Raw genomic sequence first — 14,762 nt, forward strand, 5'->3', positions numbered from 1 at the left:
GTAAATCCCTTTTCAGATAGTAAATCTGTTACTTAGCATTTTCTCATATCAATAATACCTCCACATGCCCAAAGATACACTTCACACAAAAGACATTTCCAAATAGGTCAACCAACCTCATCCAGGCCCCACCCAAGGCACTCACAGATCAACACCCCAGCGCTATACTAACTCAACACATCCAGATCTAAGCCTTCCTCACTTGATTCAGCAGACCCTCAAGTTCCTGCAAAAGTTTCCAGCCATGTCTGAGAGGCAGCCTTGGGGTGGGGGCAGGCGAGGAGCGAGCTGTTCCGGGCCTGGCTGCTCCGGGCCTGGCCTCTGTTGCTCTGGTCTGTTCCACAACCAGATGCTCCGGGTCTGGCCACTGCCGCTCCCGACCTGGTTGCTCTGGGCTTGGCTGCTGCTGCTCCAGGCCTGGCCATACCCAACTTGGCTGCTCTGGGCCCGGCTGCTCCCAGCCTGGCAGCCACTGCTCCGGGCCTGGCCACACCCGACCAGGCTGCTCCGGGCCTGGCCGTTCCCAGCCTGGCAGCCGCTGCTCCAGGCCTGGCCGTACCTGACCCAGCTGCTCTGGGCCCGGCCGATCTGGGCCTGGCCGCTCCGGGCCTGGCCGCTCCCAGCCTGGCAGCTGCTGCTTCAGGCCTGGCCGCACCCGACCCGGCTGCTCTGGGCCCGGCTGCTCCGGGCCTGGCCGCTCTGAGCCTGGATGCTCCGTGCTTGGCTACTGCTGTTCTGGGCCTGGCTGCTCCCGACCCGGCTGCTCTGGGCCCGGCTTCTCCGGGCCCATCCACTCGGGGTCTGGGTGTTCCTGGACTGGCCACCCTGGGCTTGGCCGCCTCCGCCTCAGGCCTGGCTGCCACTGCCCCAGGTCTGACTGCTCCAGGCCTGGCTGCTGCTGCTCTGGTTCTGACTGCTGCTGCTCTGGGGCCTGCCTGTTGCTGCTCCAGGTCCGGCTGCCACTGCCTTGTGCCTGGCCACTCTAGGCCTGGCCGCCGCCGTTCCAACATTCTGTCCTTTTTTATTTTATTTTATTTTAAAAACGCATTTATGTTCCGATGTTGGCTGCTGAGTTGAGTTCTGACTTAGTCTTTGATTTTTCAAGATTTTCTTTGTGTTCTTTCTTAAGTAATTTTACTATCTTTTGCTCTCCCTTGATTTCTTCACATTGAGAACTTCTTCGGTTTCTTCCTCCTTGTCCTGGAAGCTCAGCAGGTTGGCCTGTGGCATCCCTTTGTTCTCCGCGGGCTCCTGCACTGCTTCAGCCTGTTGCCGGGGTTGGCACCGCCGCCCAGGAAGCAGCCCCCGGCCTCGGCTCCATTGCCTGTGCTCAGTGGTCGAAGGCTCGGGCCCCCCCGCTGGGGACCCCGTCGTCCAGTTCCTTGCTGGCACCAGGCTGGCCGGTGTCCGGCAGGGGCTCCTGCTCCTCGTAGCGTTCCTCCAGTCTGGAGCTTTTTTTCTCCTTCCCACTAGGGGAGTCTAGCATCAGAGTCAACAGACTGTTCTCTGTGCGCAATGTGCGCGACTCCGGGGGCTCCGCTTTTCGCCGCTCCCCTGGGATTCTGCCTCACAGCCCCATCTCCCCCTGCCTGAGCCGGCCAGGGCTCCTGTTTCCTTCCCTCCAGTGCAATCCCGCATCAGAGTCAACATTCCTTCCCTTGCAAGCAATGTGCGCGACTCCGGGGGCTTGGCCTTTCGCTGCTCTCCTAGGACTCCACCTCACAACCGCTCTCCCAGGACTCCACCTCACAGCCCCGTCTCCCTCTGCTCGAGCTTGGGTCCCCAGGGATTGGCCCAGAACTGGAGTTCGGGGCGGTCGGGAGTGGGGCTCAGCACCGCCGGAGGCTTTGTTTCTTCCCGCTAGGGCAATCCAGCATCAGAGTCAACATTCTGTCCTCTGCATGCATTGTGCGCGTCTGCGCGCAGTGTGCGCGACTCTGGGGGCTCTGCTTTTCGCCACTCTCCCAGGACTCCACCTCACAGCCCTGTCTCCCTCTGCTTGAGCTTGGGTCCCCAGGGATTGGCCTAGAACTGGGGTTCAGAGCAGTCCGGACTGAGGCTCAGCGCTGCCGGAGGCTTTGTTTCTTCCGGCTAGGGTAATCCAGCATCAGAGTCAACATTCCGTCCTCTGCGAGCAGTGTGCACGACTCCGGGGGCCCTGCTTTTCGCTGCTCCCCTGGGATTCCGCCTCACAGCCCCGTCTCCCCCTGCCCGAGCCTGGGTCCCCAGGGTCTGGCCCATAGCTGGAGCTCAGCGCTGCCGGTTCTGGGGTTCAGCCCAGGCTGGGGCTTTTATTTCCTTCCTGCTAGGGAACGCCAGGCAGCACCCAGCCCTCTCCTCCTCTCCGGCTGCGACCTCTCCGCGCGCTTGCGGGCGCGCAGCATGTCTCCGTACCTTAGGCTTTTTCAGCTCCTCTGATTTTCCTTCTGGTTTTCTCTTTCCTTCTTGTTGTAGAATTTTCAGTCAATCGACTACCTGTGGCTCTGGGCAATGTCCACTCTACATTTTAGTTGTATTCCATTGAAATTGTTGTGTGCTGCTGTGGTTAGGTGTCTACCTGAGCAGCCATCTTTATGCTGAGATTCCATTGGGGTTGTAAGCAATACATGACCAATTTGAGGAAAACTGACTTTCCTTCCATAACATGGTATATCTCTCAATTTTTAGGTATTCTTATAATCTCCTTCTATAATGTTTTATTGTTTTTTGTGTAGAGTTCTTAGACATTTTTTGTTAGATTAATTCCTAGATGTTTAATATTCTTATGCTATTATAAAATTAATTGTGTGCTGATACTTTTTCTGTTGCTCTTTTTTTTAAAAATAAATCTTTATTGCTCAGATTATTACAATTGTTTTTCCTTTTTCCCCTCATAGCTGCCTTCCACCAGGTTTTCTCCCCACCCTCTGCCCTTACCTCCCCCCCCCCCCGCCATTGTCCTCATCCATAGGAGTACGATTTTAGTCCAGTCTGTCTGCACCCCCACACCCCTTTCCCCCTGATAATTATCAATCCACTCCCTTTATTTGCCCCTGATTCTATTATATTCACCAATTTATTCTGTTCCTCAGATTTTTAATTCAGTTGATCTTCTTCCTCTTCTTAAATAATACCTTTCAGCATTTCATATAATACTGGTTTGGTCATGATGAACTCCTTTAACTTTTCTTATCTGTGAAGCTCTTTATCTGCCCTTTAATTCTGAATAATAACTTTGCTGGATACAGTAATCTTGGTTGTAGGTTCTCGCTTTGAATATTTTTTGCCACTCCCATCTGGCCTGCATAGTTTCTGTTGAGAAATCAGCTGATAGTCGTCCGGGTGCTCCCTTATAGGTAACCAACTGCTTTTCTCTTGCTGCTTGTAAAATCCTCTTTTTGTCTTTTGTCCTTGGCATTTTAATTATGATGTGTCTTGGTGTGTTCCTCTTTAGATTCCTCTTGTTTGGGGTTCTGTACACTTCCTGGACTTGTAAGTCTATTTCTTTCACAGGTGGGGAAGTTTTTGGTCACTATTTCTTCAAATATGTTTTCAGTATCTTGCTCTCTCTCTTCTTCTGGCACTCCCATAATTCTGATGTTGGTACTCTTGAAGTTATCCCAGAGGCTCCTTACACTATCTTCAACTTTCTGGATTCTCTTTTCTTTTTCTTTTTTTTCTTTATTTCTTTTTAAAAATATATATATATATTATTGATTTTTTACAGAGAGGAAGAGAGAGGGATAGAGAGTTGGAAACATCAATGAAAGAGAAACACCAATCAGCTGCCTCTTGCCCACCCCCTACTAGGGATGTGCCCGCAACCAAGGTACATGCCCTTGACCAGAATCGAACCTGGGACCTTTCAGTCTGCAGGCTAACGCTCTATCCACTGAGCCAAACTGGTTTTGGCTGGATTCTCTTTTCTTCTTGCTTCTCCAGAGGAGTGTCCTTTGGCTCTTTGTATCCCAAATCTTTGACTTGATTCAAGTGATCCTCCAGTCTGTTGTTGGATCTCTGTATAATAATTTTTTTTTTATTTCAGGTGAGTGTTTATCGGCAAGCTGGGAGACAGAGAACACCAGAAGGAACTGCTGGGGGGCTGCTGACAGAGGTGCCCCTCACAGGGAAGCACCCATGCAGGCTGTGTCCCTGCCTGGAGCTACCTACCGGCTTGGACGGGGAAACCTCGCCATCTTGAGAGGAAGATAGGATCGTGTCAGAGGCCTGAGTGTCCACAGCCGCAGCGACTACCAAGCATCTGTGACCCCCAGAACGCAGATCCCAGGCGGCGCGAACACCTGCCCTCACAGGATTGCCCCACTGCTCAGCGAAAAGGTCAGATTTCGCGGGGAGAGGGTGGAGAGCGCTAGCGGCGAAAACAAAAAGCCTGCACGCACAGAGCGCGCTCGCGGAAGCTGGAGGACAAGGGCGGTGATTACAAGTAGAAGCCCCCGCTGTTGGGCGGTTGTCACCCTTGAAAGTGGACGGGGCTCCTAACAGGGGAGATATCTAAAGAGCAACACATTTGGCTCCGGCTCGGAGGGATATCGGAGAGTTGCGGGAGATTGCAGTTGCTCGGACCTCCTCCCTCTGTAGTTCCAGCTTCAGAGAGGACGGAAAAAAAAAAAAAAAGCTGGAGAGGCTCTAGAGCAGTGATTCCCAAAGTGGTCTATATCTACCCCCAGGGGTCTATGACAACCTGCAAGGGGTCTACATCAGTGAAAAAAAAATTTGGGGGTCCATGAAATGAAAATGGGGGTCCACGATAGTGGATCTCAACATACACTGATAGTACCTATTTACTTACATCATATTATCTTATAATATAAAAACATATAAATTATTTATAAAAGTACCTATGAAGTAAAAAATTTATTATATATGTTTATAAAATTGTGTAAGTTGTAGGATAAAAACCTGCACATAATGATATACCAGTATCATCTTGTTACAAGCATACGCGCAGTAAACATTCTTGCCAATTTTTGTCTCAAAGCTTCGCGAACTTGCACCGACTTGTTCAATTCGTCACTCTATAAATATGAATGTGAGAAAAATACGTTCATTCGTTTCCTGAATCTTGAATAGGAAAGTGCTGAGAAAATATTTTAAAAAATATAAACTGGTAGTTTATCATACAAATTATAGTGAATCAGTGTTATTTTGTTTGAGAATGCCGGAGAAAAGTAGGTACATTATTTTTTATTAAATTTTAACACTAAACTTCACTACAGTTAGAAATTTACAAAAAAATCAATATCAGGTAAGTAGGGGGTCTACCCAAAACCGAAAAACATGGCAAGGGGTCTACGGCACAAACAAGTTTGGGAACCTCTGCTCTAGAGTATGGAAGTCAACCCAGAAACACTGCCCCCAGAGGCTAATTCACAAATTGACTTTAGTGTAATAAAAACAAAGCAAAATCTGCCTAAAAATCAGGACTGGATCATAACAATAGAGGAAGCGAATGACCTTCATTACTGCAAATTTTAATTAAATTTTTTTAATTTTTATTATTATTTTTTTAATTTTTAAATTTTTGTTTTTTATTTTTGTTTTCATTATTTGCAACGTTTACTCAAGAAACTATTTTTTTTTCTTTTTCCTCACTTGATTTTATCTTGATAATTATTACATTGTATATGTAATCAACATTATTACTACTACTAATTTACCTTTTTCATCTTATTTTCTTTTGTTTATTTTTATTATTTTTATTTCATTTGATTATATATATATATATATATATATATATATATATATATTCTAATTTCAGGATTACTGTTCTACAGTCTTTATCTATCCTTCTTTCTCCAACGCTTTATTCTATCTCAACCCTACCTTTATGCCTTCACCCTCTTTCCAATCTTTTCCTTTGATACCCTGTTTATCTTAACCCTTTCCTGCTCTAGATTTCCCCCATTCCTTCTGTCTACCCCCTCCTAAAATTTCACCCTACTTGTATATATCTAATTTCCAACTACCTGCTCCAAACCCATTCACACCTCCCTCGTAGTTGTCCTAAAAACAAAACAAAACAAAAAAAACAAAACAGTCTTTCTCTCTAATTCTTTGAATGTTAACTTTACTGAAGTTGTATGCTTTTCGTTTATAAGATTGATTTGCCTATGCTTTTTGTTTGATTGTATGTTTTTGTTAGCTGGGTTCTAGTCACTCTTATTGGTGGTTATTAATATTGCAAACACATTTCTATTCAGTGCCTTGTGTGTTGTACCTGGTTGTGTTGTATTTTGTGCCTTTAAATCAAAGCAGGAGAGAGAGAACTACACAACCAGACATCCTAGATCATGGGGAGAACAAAAAAACAGCCCGCATATGAAAGAAAAGCTGGCTTCACCAGAAAAGGAAGTAAACGATATAGAGGCAAGCAACCTACCAGAGCAATAATTCAGAGTAACGATCTTAAGATGGCTAAAAGGAATGGAAGACAAATTTGACAATATGAGTAAGACCCAAGAGGAAATGAAAAAAAACCAAGAGGAAATGAAGATGACTCAAGATGAAATGAAAAATGACATCGCTACTATGAAGAACTCAATAGAAAGCATCAAGAGCAGACTTGAAGAAGCAGAGGATCGCATCAGTGAGCCAGAAGACAAGATGGAAAAAATACTCAATTAGAGCAGCTTCTAGAAAAAAAAATTAAAAAGCAGGAGGAGAGCCTACGGGAGCTTTGGGACAATGCAAAACAAAACAATATTCGAATAATAGGGGTTCCGGAAGGAAAGAAAACCGAGGTAGACATGGAAAACGTATTTCAAGAAATAATGACAGAAAATTTTCCTGAGATAGAGAAGAAAAAATCCACACAAAACCAAGATGCGTGCAGAGTCCCAAGCAAAATGGATCCCAGAAGACCGACGCCAAGACATATTATAATTAAATTGGCAAACACCAATGACAAAGTTAGAATCTTAAAAGCAGCCAGAGAGAGACAGAAAGTTACATATAAAGGAACCCCCATCAGACTAACAACTGATTTCTCAACAGAAACTTATCAGGCCAGAAGGGAATGGGATGAAATATACAAAGTCATGCAAAGAAAGGGTCTGAATCCAAGAATACTGTACCCAGCAAGACTATCAATCAAAATTGAAGGGGAAATCAGGAGCTTCACAGACAAAAAAAGACTAAAGGAATTTATCTCCACCAAACCAGCAATGCAAGAAATGCTAAAGGGTCTACTGTAAAAATAAAGACATAGGAAGCGAAGAAGGAACACAGGGGTATAGAATAAAAATGGCATCAGATGAGTACCTATCATTAATAACATTAAATGTAAATGGTTTAAATGCTCCAATCAAAAGACATAGGGTAACAGATTGGATAAGAAAACAAGACCCATACATCTGTTGTCTACAAGAAACCCACCTCAGAAAAAGAGATGCACACAGACTGAGGGTGAAGGGATGGAAAAAGGTTTTCCAGGCAAATGGAAATGAAAAAAAGCTGGGGTAGCAATACTTATATCTGACAAATTAGATCTCAGAGTGAAGGACATAACAAGAGACAATGAAGGCCACTTCATAATACTAAAGGGAGCAATCAAACAAGAAGAAATAACCCTGGTAAATATATATGCACCCAATACTGGAGCACCCAAATACATAAAAAAAACTGCTGGAGGACATTAAGGGAGAGATTAACAGCAATACAATCATAGTAGGAGATTTTAATACCCCACTGTCACCCTTCGACAAATCATCTAAACAAAAAATCAGCAAAGAAATATCAATCCTAAATGACTCACTAGACAAGATGGAATTAATTGACATCTTCAGAACATTCCACCCCAAAGCCAAAGAATATACATTCTTCTCAAATGCACATGGGACATTCTCAAAGATAGACCACATTCTGGGACATAGGCAAAGTCTCTTCAAATTCAAGAAGATAGAAATCATATCAAGCATCTTCTCAGACCATAATGGCATAAAACTGGAAATTAACTACAATAAAAATAATCCAAAGAAATCAAACACATGGAGACTAAATAGCATGCTATTAAACAAGGACTGGGTTACCAGAGAAATCAAGGAAGAAATTAAAAACATCCTGGAAACAAATGACAATGAAAACACAACAATCCAAAATCTATGGGACACAGCAAAAGCAGTTTTGAGAGGGAAGTTCATATCCTTACAAGCCTATTGCAAAAAACTAGAAAAAAGTGTAACAAATGATCTAACTCTACAACTCAAAGAGTTAGAAAAAGAGCAACAAGAAAAGCCCAGTGTAAGTAGAAGGAAGGAAATAACAAAAATCAGAGCACAGATAAACGACATAGAGACCAAAGAAACAATACATAAGATCAACAAAACCAAGAGCTGGTTCTTTGAAAGGATAAACAAGATAGATGGACCTCTAGCCAGACTAACCAAGAAACAAAGAGAGAGGACCCAAATAAACAAAATCAGAAATGAAAGAGGTGAAATAACAACAGACCCCACTGAAATACAATGGATTGTTACAAAATACTATGAACAACTCTACTCCAACAAACTGAACAATCTGGAGGAAATGGACATATTCCTAGAAAAATACAACCTTCCAAAACTCAATCAGGAAGAATCTAAAAATCTCAATAAACCAGTGACTTGGGAAGAAATTGAAACAGTCATCAAAAAGCTTCCAGCAAACAAAAGCCCAGGGCCAGATGGCTTCACAGGAGAGTTTTACCAAACATTCAAGGAAGAACTAAAAACTATCCTCCTCAGACTATTCCAAAAAATCCAAGAGGAAGGAACACTTCCAAATTCCTTCTGTGAAGCCAGCATCACCGTAATACCAAAACCAGATAAAGACAACTCAAAGAAAGAGAATTACAGGCCAATATCCCTCATGAACATAGATGCCAAAATCCTCAACAAAATTCTAGCAAATCGACTCCAGAAGAACATCACAAAGATCATACACCACGACCAAGTAGGATTTATTCCAGGAATGCAAGGATGGTACAATATCCGCAAATCAATAAACGTGATACATCAAATAAACAAATTGAAAGATAAAAATCATATAGTCATATCAATTGATGCAGAAAAAGCATTCGATAAAATCCAACACCCTTTTCTGATAAAAACTCTTAATAAGGTGGGAGTACAAGGATTATACCTCAACATAATAAAAGCTATATATGATAAACCCACAGCCAACATTATACTCAATGGGCAAAAACTAAAACCATTCCCTCTAAGAACAGGAACAAGACAGGGATGCCCACTCTCGCCACTCCTGTTTGACATAGTACTGGAAGTACTAGCCATTGCAATTAGACAAGAGGAGGAAATAAAAGGCATCCAAATTGGAAAAGAAGAAGTAAAGTTATCCTTATTTGCAGATGACATGATATTGTACATAAAAAACCCAAAAGACTCCATTAAAAAACTAATTGACTTAATAAATGAATTTGGCAATGTAGCAGGATACAAAATCAACGCCAAGAAATCCATGGCATTTCTATACACCAACAGAGAAACTGCAGAAACAGAGACTAAAAAAGCAATTCCATTTACCATCACACCAAAAAAATTAAGATACCTAGGAATAAATTTAACTAAGGAAGTAAAGGACCTATATGCGGAGAACTACACGACACTGAAAAAAGAGATAGACGAAGATGTAAGGAGATGGAAGAACATACCATGTTCATGGATTGGTAGGATCAACATCATCAAAATGTCCATACTTCCTAAAGCAATCTATATGTTCAATGCACTCCCCATTAAAATACCAATGACATATTTCACTGACCTAGAAAGAACTCTCCAAAAGTTCATTTGGAACAATAAAAGACCCCAAATAGCCACAGCAATCCTGAGAAAGAAGAGTAAAGTAGGAAGGATCTCAATACCAGACTTCAAACTATATTACAAAGCCACTGTTCTCAAAACAGCCTGGTACTGGCACAAGAACAGACAAATAGATCAATGGAATAGAATTGAGAACCCAAATATCAACCCAAATCACTATGCTCAATTAATATTTGACAAAGGAGGCACGAATATACAATGGAGTCAAGACAGTCTCTTCAATAAATGGTGTTGGGAAAATTGGACAGACACATGCAAAAGAATGAAACTATATCACCAACTTACACCATTCACAAAGATAAACTCAAAATGGATACAGGACTTAAACATCAGACGGGAAACCATAAAAATACTAGAAGCATCCGCAGGCAGCAAAATCTTAGACGTATGCCAAAAGAACTTCTTCACTGATACTGCCCCTAGGGCAATGGAAAGCTAAAGAGAAAATAAACAAATGGGACTACTTCAAAATAAAAAGCTTTTTTACAGCAAAAGAAACCATCAATAAAACAACAAGAAAGCCCACGGTGTGGGAGATCATATTTGCAAATATTACCACTGATAAAGGTTTAATCTCCAACATTTACAGACAGCTTATACAACTAAATAAAAGGAAGATGAATGATCCAATTAAAAAATGGGCAATGGACCTAAACAGAATATTTTCAAAAGAAGACAGAAGGAAGGCCAAAAGGCACATGAAAACATGCTCAAAGTCACTAATTGTCCGAGAGGTGCAAATCAAAACAACAATGCGGTACCATCTCACACCTGTCAGAATGGCCAACATCAACAAATCAACAAACGACAAGTGTTGGCGAGGTTGAGGAGAAAAAGGAACCCTCGTGCACTACTGGTGGGAATGCAGACTGGTGCAACCACTGTGGAGAACAGTGTGGAGTTTCCTCAAAAAACTGAAAATGGAACTCCCATTTGACCCAGTAATCCCACTTCTAGGAATATATCCCAAGAAACTAGATACACCAATCAGAAAGGATATATGCACCCCTATGTTTATAGCAGCACAATCTACAATAGCCAGAATTTGGAAACAGCCTAAGTGTCCGTCAGCAGATGATTGGATCCAAAAGCTATGGTACATCTACACAATGGAATACTATGCTGCCATAAAAAAGAAGGAATTCTCATCATTTGCAGCAACCTGGATGGAATTGGAGAACATCATGCTGAGTGAAATAAGCCAATCAATGAAAGAGAAATACCACATGACCTCACTCATTTGTGGATAATAAAGAGCATTATAAACTGATGAACCAAAAGATAGATATAGAGACAGTAAAGCAACAACTAGACAGTATATCAACAAGTAGACTGTCAAATTACAGCGGGGAGGGGAGGAAGATCTGGGGGAGATAATAGATCAACCGAAGGTCTTTTATACATGCATATAAGTACAACCAATGGACACAAAACTCTGGGGAGGGAAGGGATGTGGGGGAGGGAGGGAGGGGGGCAAAAAAAATCAATAAAATATATTAAAAAAATAAATAAATAAAATAAAATAAAATAAAAAATAAAACATATTTTTAGTTCTAAAAAAATTTTAAAAAAATAAATAAAAATGGAGCCTTCCCAAACAAACAAACAAACAAAAATAATAATAATAATAATAATAATAATAATAATAATAATAATTTTTTTATTTCAGTCAGTTTATGTTTAATTTCTAGTTGGGTCTCAATAAATTTACCTGCCTTTTCTAGGAAATTCTTGAAAAACCTTATAACCGTGGTTTTGAACTATATATCTAGTCTTTTGTTCTCCATCTCTTTCATTTGAGATCTATTTCCTTGTCTTGGCATTTTTGCTGCTTCCCAGAGTTGGTAGGATGGCTTTGTGTGTTTGCTGTCCTATATGGCCCAGTGGGTCAGCCTACCAGTTACCTGAGGTAGACACTCTTGGTGTTCCCCTATGTGGACTGCGTGTACAGTCCTGTTGTAGCTAAGTCTTTATTGTTGTTGGTATCCCTGGGAGGAATTGACTTTCAGGCCAATTGGATGTGAGTACCAGTTGTGTCTACTCTGGGATACCTTCTGTATTGGAGACAGTCTTATAGGATCAGACTTGCAAAATTGCAGAAGCCTCTGTGCTCAGCTTGGATGGGGCAGAGTCTCAGGGCTGAGCTGACAGTCTTGGCTTCCCACCAGCCCTGCCCTTGTGCACTTGCCCGAGTTTCCGCCTGACCTCTGCCTTCTGTGGCTCCCCTGAGTTTCTGCCTGACTGGCCAGATTCCCCGTGCAAGAGCATGGGTGCCCCAGGAGCTCGCTCGGAATTGGGATGGGTCTCTGTAGTCTGAAGCTTCTGACTCCTTCCACTATGGAGAGGCCGTGGCAACCTCCTCAGTCAGACCTCTGTGCAGACTCACTCGCACGCGACTGTAGACCCTGCCTGCTGCGGCTCCCCCGGTCTCCCAGTCTCTGAGTCTCCAGGTGCCTTTCTCTACAGTCCGGACTCCACCCATACGAGCCTGGATCCACGGGATTTCGGCCGGGGTTGGGGTTCAGTGCAGTCGGAAAGGGTTCAGTGCAGCCGGGGGCTTCCTTTCCCTTCCCGCCAGCCAGGTACTCAGCCGCCCTTCCTCTCTGCGCGCAAGCGTCTCCCTACCTCAGCGCTTTGCGGCTCCCAATCCGATCCGTGAGCCTCTCTCCTTCTTTCTGGTTGCAGATTTCCCACTCCGCCAGCCTTCCTGTGTTTTTGGATGAAGTCCGTCTGATTTTAATTGTTGTTTGAAATTGTTTTGCGAGGCGGCAGCTTAGGTGCTTACCTAGGCCAGTGTTTTTCAACCTTTTTTGGGCAAAGGCACACTTGTTTCATGAAAAAAATCACAAGGCACACCACCATTAGAAAATGTTAAAAAATTTAACTCTGTGCCTAGATTGACTATATATAAAGTAATTCTCTTGAATAGGAATCAAATAAACACAAAGAAAGTATTTTATAATTACTTTATTATGAAATATTAAGTAAACAAAATAGTGAAAAATTATAAAATTCTTGTCTTGTCTGCACCTACGGCACACCAGGCAACATCTCGCGGCACACTAGTGTGCCGCGGAACAGCGGTTGAAAAACGCTGACCTAGGCTGCCATCTTGGTTCTCTTTTTCTCTGTTGCTCTTTGCATATAAAAATACAATTGATTTTTTAATGAGGTAGTTTGTTTTCTTAATTCTGAGTTTTTAGGATTCTTTATATATTTTAGATAATCTTTTTTTAATGTTATTTTATTTATTTATTTACTTACTTTAAAAATATTTTTATTGATTTCAGAGAGGAAGGGAGAGGGAGGAAAAGAGAGATAGAAATATCAATAATGAGAGAGAATCCTTGATCAGCTGCCTCCTGCATGCCCCACACTGGGGATCAAGCTGCAACCCGGGCCTGTCCTGACCAGGAATCAAACCGTGACCTCCTGGTTCATAGGTTGATGCTCAACCACTGAGCTACTCTGGCCAGGCTAGAATCATTCTTTTTTTTTTTACAAATTGTTTTTTGTTGTTAATCCTCACTATTTGTTCCAATGACTTTTAAAAAGAGTGGGAGGGACAGGGAAATCAGAGAGACACATGGATTGGTGGCTTCCTGCACAAGCCCAGTGCTGGCTGGGGATCGAGCCTGCAATCAAGGTACATTTTTTGACCAGAATCGAACCTGAAAGCCTTCAGTCCCTGGGCTGTTGCTCTGACCACTGAATCAAACCAGCTAGGGCTAGATATATGTATTTTATCAGAAATATTTGCAAATATTTTCTCCTAGGCTGTGAGTTGTCTTTTCATTCTCTTCACAGTGTCTTTTGAACAGCAAATTTTTTCATTGATTTTTTACAGAGAAGAAGGGAGAGGGATAGAGTTAGAAACATCAATGAGAGAGAAACATCAATCAGCTGCCTCTTGCACACCCCCTACTGGATGTGCCTGCAACCAAGGTACATGCCCTTGACCAGAATTCAACCTGGGACCCTTCAGTCTGCAAGCCGACGCTCTATCCATTGAGCCAAATAGGTTAAGGCTGAACAACAAATTTTTAATTTTAATGAAGTCCAATTTATGAACTTTTTCAGTTGTGGATTGTACTTTGTCCAATATTAATATAGAGTAGTGTTAGCATTATGTAAAACATTTTTGCAGCTTTTTACTTTTAACCTATTTATGTGTTGTGGTGTAACCCCCATCTCACAAAGGACACCTCAAAAAAAGTCAAATTATGGAGTCATTTATAATGGCCAGTGGCATACGAGGGGCTAAAGCTCCAAATCTCGTAGCCCCGAACAGCTTGCCACGTCTGGCTTATATTGTCAGAATATCACAAAAGTATTGATTACATCTCTGGGTCTGGAATGAGGAACCTGTTGCACGATTTTACAGAAGGGAACTGAGCAAGTTAATTATCTAAAGTATCTACAAATCACTGAATCAACAGAAACACGTTATCTGGGACGGACTACCTGGACAATTTAGAATAATTGTGCTGTCCAGATTCTGGGACCACTGAGTCAACAGGAATGCACTATCTGTATCTACTGATGCAATTTAGGATAATTAAACTGTCTCGGGTCTCAGGAATGTGCTTCAATGACCGGTGAGATCACAATCAATGGAACATTCAAACCATCATCAATGGAGTGTTGGGCTAGCATACAGAAGTTCAGAAAATCAAAATAACTTTCTATTATTTTAGCAAACAAATAAGTACAGAACCCAAAACAGCAAGGTTAAAATATTAAACAGCAATTTTTACCCAAGTATGGTTACTACCATACTTCATATGTTTTTATATTTTAAGTGTGTTTAAGTGTGCATTTGGTTGGGTCTTGCTTTTTTACTCAACATGAAAATTTCTACCTTTTAATTAGGTGGTTAATTCACTTACACTCAAAGTGATTACTGACATTGTCAGTTTTAAATTTGTCAACTTTTTAAATGTATTA

Source organism: Pipistrellus hanaki, assembly GCF_964339955.1.
Source record: "Pipistrellus hanaki genome assembly, chromosome: 5".
Lineage (NCBI taxonomy): Eukaryota > Metazoa > Chordata > Mammalia > Chiroptera > Vespertilionidae > Pipistrellus > Pipistrellus hanaki.